We start from the raw sequence: 7745 nt of genomic DNA, 5'->3' as shown, positions 1-7745 counted from the left end.
AGGGAAAGAGGTGACGCTGCTCTTTCCGTTGGCTCTGCCTCCCAGTCAGCACTGCCGGGTTAACGGCCTTTGCCTGAAGGGACTTCAGAACACAGGAAAAACAGGGACCAAGTGTGGATGCTTGGGATCCACAGTGGGGTTGTGAAACCACAGCCTAAATTGGAATGTTCTGAATATGGGCTGGCTTGAAAGGACAGTGTCTAGTGAAAACTGCAAGTCGATGACAAGGACAGCCACCTTCCTTGTCCTGTTTGCTCCCAGAGAATCCCATTTCCCTATCAACCCAAAACTATAGGAATAGAGGGAGCAATAAAGAGTAAGAGCACTGTGGGGTTGAGCCTTTTTAAGTATGGCTATGAATTCCTAAAGGTGGGGCAAAGACAGTGGACTAAAAGTTACTTTTTGTTCCACAGGAGTGGAAAGAAGGGGAAATCCCTCTGTAACATTAATAAAGAACTGAAAATTTCACAACAATTCTTGAAGACTTCTTCCCTGCTACAGCATCTGTTCTGACATGACCAAAATTCCCCATCAACTTTAAGGGAACTTCCTGAGAAAAATGTAAGTAACCTCAAAATGAGGGTATTTTGAGTGAAAAATTAGGAAGAAAACAAGTAGGGGCCTGGGGAAAGTTGGTGTTGTTCATTTAAGATTTTTGCAGATCCCAGACCTTTTACAGTTTGTGTCCAATTGTAGCAAATAGCAAGAAATTAGTACAGAAACAGCAAAGAATACCATGTATGGGTACCATTGTCAAATGCATCAGAATTTCCTGTCGGGCACAATGTTCATTGCAAGAACAGCTACTGACAATTTCTAGCCATACCTACCTAACATACCCACACTTTCCTTCAAGGATTCAATGGACAGTACTTAAAAAGTGAAACATTTGGTAAAAGTGTCACATTTAATACTGGGATTCATCTGAGGACGGAGGAGCCTACAGCTTTTTGTTACTCTTCAATCAGTTGGACAGGCAGTAAGAATGTTACTGTGGCAGGCCAAGTGATGTAATTAGAAATAAAAGAAGTTTTTATCTTCATTTTTAAATTTAATAGCCATTCCTAAGATTTCCATTTTAAGGTTTAGACTCTTAAAATGATGTCAGTGAAATACTCCCTTTCAAAGAAGATCAATTTGAACTTAGTATTATGATTCAGTTCTTTTTCCTGTTTAGCCAATGAAACATTTATCTGTTTCTGACTTTCATCTGTGAACTTCAAGACTGTCTAATAACACTGTTTGTGAATTTCCCTTTGTTATTTGCTGCATATAAAGGAAATAGATTGTTATTTTCCTAGAAGCAAGAATTGAGTATTACAGCAAGAACAGCAGTTACCAGGACAATAGCTTTGGTACTCACTTCTGTTGTGGCCAGTGGAGTGAGACTGAACAAAAGCTCTTGCTGACATGCCTTCTGTCAGATGAGATCCTGCCAGTATGAGCAGTGTTTCTTATGAACTGGGTCAGAAAGATGAATTACAGAGCACGCTCTGCATTTCCTCTGATGAGGAGCAAAGTGCAGCCCAGGCTGCTCATTGTTAGCAGTCACAGCTGCCCGTGGATCTGCAGATCCATGTCTTAGGAAAGCAAGACCCTGGAATTGCATCAACAGCACTAGGTCATCTCAGATCCCTGACGTACGGAAACACTGAGCCGGTTTTCTTCTCTGCTGTTTTCCTGCAGCATAGATCACTCTCCCCATTCACAAAACATGAAGAGGTTTTATATCCCTGGGAAAGACTTTTGTACCTCTGAAAACTCTACTTGCCTCAATTTTGCTTTATTATGACATTAAGTTTGCTTTCCTTCACACAACACCATGTTCCTGGTAATTGGCTCCCTGGCCTTTGCCATGGCCTCTTGCTGGCGCCTCCCTACTTTCACCCACGTTTTGCAGTCTTGATGTCACTTGACCCCAGCAGCTTGGGCAGTGCCGCTGTGAGACCCAGATTTCTGAGCTTAGGAGAGGTTATTAAGTTCCAGAGCCCTGCATCACCTTTGATGTTAGCATGTCTCATTAGAGAGCCATTCCTCACCAGCTGGGGGTGGATCTCCCCAAGGTCAGGAAATAATGAACTGGGTGGAGAATATTTCTGTCCTTGAGATTTCCATTTGTGTACATGGACTTAGTTATGAAAAAATATACAGCACTAAGGATGCAGCTATAGTAGAATAGTTTCTGTTCTGCTCTTCTGAGCTCCCTCCCTTGGGATTATCCTATTCATTTTCATGTCTGATTTTACCCCTGGTTATTTGTCAAATTATTTATGTCTGAAAACAGCTTTTCTCTCCATGAAATACTGGTGAAACAATTAAAAGCTTCTAAGATATCCCTATTTTGCCTTTGGGAAAATCATTTGACAAGCGTATAGAACAAGAAAACAAGTTATTTACAACATTGCACTAAAAAGACTGATATTAAAATATATGAACTAATTAATAGTAAAAAACCATAGGTCATGAAAAAGTAATTAATGTTGGATTAGAAAAATGGTAATTATACATATTAGATAGCATTCCTGATGAAGCTTCTTGGAAGACAGCAGATTCCTGAGTCACCTAAAACTGGGAACAACCTACTCACTCATACCTCTTTCAGACACCACTGTTAACTGTTTGACCCCTTTGTTTGCATTAAGTCCAGAGGGTTCAGTTCACTGTGACACCAGTTGAATTGTAAATTTATTTGGAGATGAACACAAAATTGGTATTGAACCTATGTTCATCTCATATGCCACTTTTAAAATCCAAATCTACCGCCTTTTAATATTTCTTATTGAAGAATTTTTCTACAACAGGTAATTTTTCTTCTGCTAAAACCTATAATGATACATTTGGTCATTTTATTTAGGCTTTTACAAACCACTGTCATCAATAGCTATTTCCTGCCCATCCCTTTCCAGGGCCTAAATGTCTCCCTCGGTGGATTCTTCTTGCCAGCTTTATGTACCTACAAAATGCTCTTTTTTTTTCCTAAGGTGGTCATACAATATTGAAGTTCTTTATGATTTTTACATTCCATTCTGTAAAAAATTTCTGAATTAAGGGTACAGTGTGCAGTGGCTGAAAGTTCAAAGGATGGTTCAGCAAAATGCTAAATTTCCTTCTAATTTCAGGCTTATACTGAGATGTCAATTGTCTGCGTTTTTTCTAAATCTATTAAGAAGCAATTTAACACACTCTTAATTTTTAATGCTAAAATTAATAAGCAATTACCTGAAATTACTGCTGAAACAGGGTGCCCAGGGGAGTGGTGGAGCCCCCATCCCTGGAGGGATTTAAGCCATGCAGCTGTGGCACTTGAGGAGTGGTTTACTGGTGGCCTTGGCAGGGCTGGGGGAATGGTTGGACTCAAACATCTTTTCCAATCTAAAAGAGTCTGATTTGTTTGAGTTTTCTTTAATTACCTGGGTAAGATTAGAATTCTGATTTCTATGTATATCGATCTTGATTTCAGCACTTGATAATTCTTGTGTGGGCCAAAGAAGGTTTAATTTTTCTTAAGGTTATTACTTTTAAATAATAGTAATGGGTCAAAAATATAAAAAATAATAAAATATAATAGATGTATTTAATATGCAAAGTAGAAGACCGTAGCCCTTTTCACACAGAAAATGCTCTACTAAAACAATGAATAGTTTAAAATGTATTTCTTCCTGCTATTATGATCTATAGGATGTTTTTGATCATAGAATTAGTCCACCTTAACAGTCTGCCTTAAAAAGATGAGATTATTCAGCTAATTCAGGCTGTATCTCTGCAAAAGGAAAACACCTTAACAAAGAATGGTTTGTTGCTGACCTGCAGCTGGTTATGGTATTTCATCTGAAAGCCTATTTAAGTCCTTAATGGTAACATTTATTCCCTCTCGCTCAGAGGAGTATTTTACAAACAAAATTAATTAACAAACGAGGACAGCCAATTTTGTGCGATAGCTGAGGCTGACAGTCGCCCAAAAGGGGTGTTGGCAGTAATAATAATCATTATCCCAAAGCAGGAAGAGGTCTCCTCCTCTGATGAGATCCCTGCTGGAGCTGCAGCTCCCAGCCTGGGTGCCGGTGGAGCACAGAGAACACAGAGCGGCTGGCAGGGCTGGTGTTCTAATAGTGGAAACAGCCCACGAGTAACCTCTGACTCAAATTATCCCCCTCTGCTCCCTGGAGGCTTCATCCAGTTCGTCCACACTTCCATTAAAAAGATGACTGACATGCTTCCAGCTTGTGATGCTCTTTTTTAACATTTCAGAGCTGATCCTTCTACACTGAGTGGAAATACACGTTGCAAATGATTCAGATTGACTTGACTCCGTAACTGCTCTGAGCTCAGATCTCCTGCCCTGTCTGGTTCTTTCTTTTACTGCTTCTGTCCTGATGCAGTTAAGTGGAAGCAGAGAACAGTGAAGTATTGGGAGTTCTGCAGTTCCCTTTGTACCAGCGACATGGACTGTGTTGAAGAAATTAGTCAGGCATTTAGGAACTGCTAATCCTTCTTGAGAAGAATACAAGGCTTATTTCTTCCAAGGAATTCCTCACTCAAGAGCCCATGAAACAGTCCAGTTTTACCTACTAAACATTCTTGTGGCAAGACAAAAACAGCAAAAATAAGTGTTCAATGTAATTTTCTTCCCTTTCCACTAATTTTTCTTGGGCTGTTTTGTGACGGCAGTGTTATGATAGATAATATATTGTTACGTCTGCTTTTTGAACAACTAATAATTGTGCTTTTTAATAATGATAACAAAGAGAACCCCAACTGGTCAAGAAACTTAACAGTATATAAATTTAGAAATAATTTCAGTTCAATTATCATGGGCTTGGGAAATGAACACATGCAGGAAGCTTCCTCCAAATTACCAAAAAAATTCTTCCCATAGCTATCTCAGATTTCCCCGTCACTGTGGGTTATACATCATAACCTGTAACAGCAGGAAAGCCACAACATCACAGTGACAGTTTATTTCTCCCCTCGTTTTACACACACAAAAAAGTAATGGCTGCAAAAGAAATAAGAAAAACAATGAGACAGATAAGTCAACTAATCCCCAAATTTCTAAATAATAACCTACTTTGTTACCTTTATTCCTACTATGACCCTGTTTTAAGTGAAAGTCAAAATTCTGGCAGTGGAGATTATATAACTAGATTTGCTTTATACCAGAATTACAGAATTGAAGCTCCTTTGCCTTATGTAACACTTATTTTAGCTTATTTTTAACTGTGACTTGAAAGTTATTCTAGGAGCTCCTTAAGCTTTTTTTGTCAGTCTACTACAAAGGAAAATCAAGATGAAACTGCATCTCCTCTACATTGTGCTTAAACCAAGAGTGCCCCCGTGAGGATTTTTTTTATATATATATATATATATATATATATATATATATATATATACACACACACACACACACACACACACACACACACACACATATATATATATATATATATATGCGCGTAGGAGTAGACAGCTTGAGGGAGACGGTTCAGCTACAAGGGAAATTAAACTTTGTTCTTTTTCCTACAAATAAGGCCCAGAAAGATAGATGGACACTGTATTTTATTAGGCTGATGTGGACCCAAACAGGCCTTGTTGCTTCCAAATCTCTCTGTAATTTTGGCTAAACCTAAGACTACACCTCCACAAAGCAATTAAAAAGTCCACAAATCTTAACAAAAATAACAGTGTTGGTTTGCAGTAAAGACCAACATGAAAATGCTTTGATTCAAAGGATTAAAATGGGAGAAAAAAATCCTCAAAAATAATGGCAAGTAAGAAAGATTTCAGAAATAAACACGACTTATTATGGTATGCCACATTATGAGCAGAAAAGGTGAAAGCATGTTAAAACAAAAGTTTCCTGACATGGAAAAAGCATAAGAGGAACAGCATATGAAAAATTTTGGAAGTATTGTGTATAAACTCCCATAAAAGAACTGCTGATTTGAAAATCAAAGAGTTGCTTCTGTTCCAGAGTGTGCCCACATAGGGGAATGGAACAAATTAATTGTACTGAGCTCAGTTACTGCTGATTGAAACGATCTGAATCCATAGGATGCAGTCAGTGACTGGCATGATATCACACAGCTGCTTCTGTACAAAGTGGGGATTTGCAGGCGCAGCGAGCTGGTACTGCCTTTGGTATCAATGCTCAGAGCTGTACTTTAGTTTGCACTCCTCCTTGCGCTTTACCACCAGCCTGCCTCCTCAGCAGCCCAGGTAGCTTGCTCTGGGATCTGCTGTCGCCCTTAGAGCCCCGATGTCCTTTGTTCTTACAGAACTGGCATTAGACTCATAAAGCCTTATGCAAGGGACTGGCTGAGCCCCGAGGAGCAGCAAGTGCTCCAGGTGGGCCCTGATAACAAATCTCTCAGCCCTTTTATCTGCCAGCTCTTGACTCCTGTGCACACCCAAAGATGCAGACCTGCAACTGAGATGTTGGTGATTATTTTGTGGCTGTATGCCATCAGCTTTACACTTCACTCGATATGCACCTGAAAAAAAGTAACCCTTGCCCTGTGTATCTCCAGTCACCTGCTCCTAACCAAACCAAATGCCGCTCAGCCTGTCACAAACTGTCACCTTCTCTTTCCAAGCTCCCTGTTCTGACTTCTTAGTGTCAGACCTTCTCACTTGTGTATTTTGTTGTGAACAGTGAAGGCCTGGCAGAAAACCCCACTTAATTCACTTGTAACTTTTGCTCAACAACTCCATTATCTCATTCCTTCATGATGCTTCAGAGTTTGCTACTCTGGAAATACTTCTTTTCCCCATCCATTATTCCCTCTGGCATCCTGGATTTACAAATGAAAACCCTACCACAGAAAGTGTTCACTCAGCTAAACACTTTGTGAAGGTCAGTTTGAATCACTCCATCCTATTACAGATTAATACATAACACCACATGAGACCTTCTGGAGGCATTTTCCAAGTAAAAAGTATGGTGTTTCATCCCTACAAAAGCTTTCAGGGCATATTTTTCTCATATAAAAGTATTCTGGCACAAAAATGCATACAAACAGCAAGAAGCCAGTAATATTAATACCAAACATACTAAACCCTATTTATTTCAGTGAAAACCATGTGTATTTCTGCAGGGAATGTAAAATTGAATTTCAAGTACAGGAAGTGCTCTATTACTACTCTGGCACCACAATGCAGAGCTGCTTTGTTGTTTACTCTAAAATAGTGAACTAAGCCTGTCCAGCCAAGCAAAGTGTCAGGAAGGAGCCTTCTGATCCCTAGCTTCAAAATGGATCTGGCTGGTCTCTTGTCAGCTTTTCCAACAAGCACTTTTCCTACTTTATCACAGTGAGCACATTACCAGTATTAAGACTCCCAGCAGAGTCTTAAATGCAATTTCCAACCTCCCCCCGACCCTTGTCCTCCATCCAACTCCCCTCATGGCCTAACGTCCTGCCAGGATTTCTGCCAAGAGTGCAGAAGCATGGATTAGCTTCACCCTGTGAGCCTCAGAGCCCTGTTTGCCAGCCCACCGTGGGCATATGCAAACCAGCAGAACTCCTTAAAACCTCGCAGAGAAACATCAGGGCAAACACTTCTGAACACACACTGAGCTCTGAGGAACCAGTACCAAGAACTGGCTAAGAAAACATCACAATCACTACCCCACCCCCAAAAACCCCAGCCCCAAGACAATAAAACCCCAAGAGCCCTAACCACCAACAAACAAGGAGTGATAATCCTGGTCTACCAAGATCCCCGAAGCTCATTTTGGGGACAGTGGT

The sequence above is a fragment of the Hirundo rustica genome, chromosome 3 (genome assembly GCF_015227805.2).
Source record: "Hirundo rustica isolate bHirRus1 chromosome 3, bHirRus1.pri.v3, whole genome shotgun sequence".
NCBI classification, from domain to species: Eukaryota; Metazoa; Chordata; class Aves; order Passeriformes; family Hirundinidae; genus Hirundo; species Hirundo rustica.
This window is presented reverse-complemented; position numbering follows the sequence as displayed.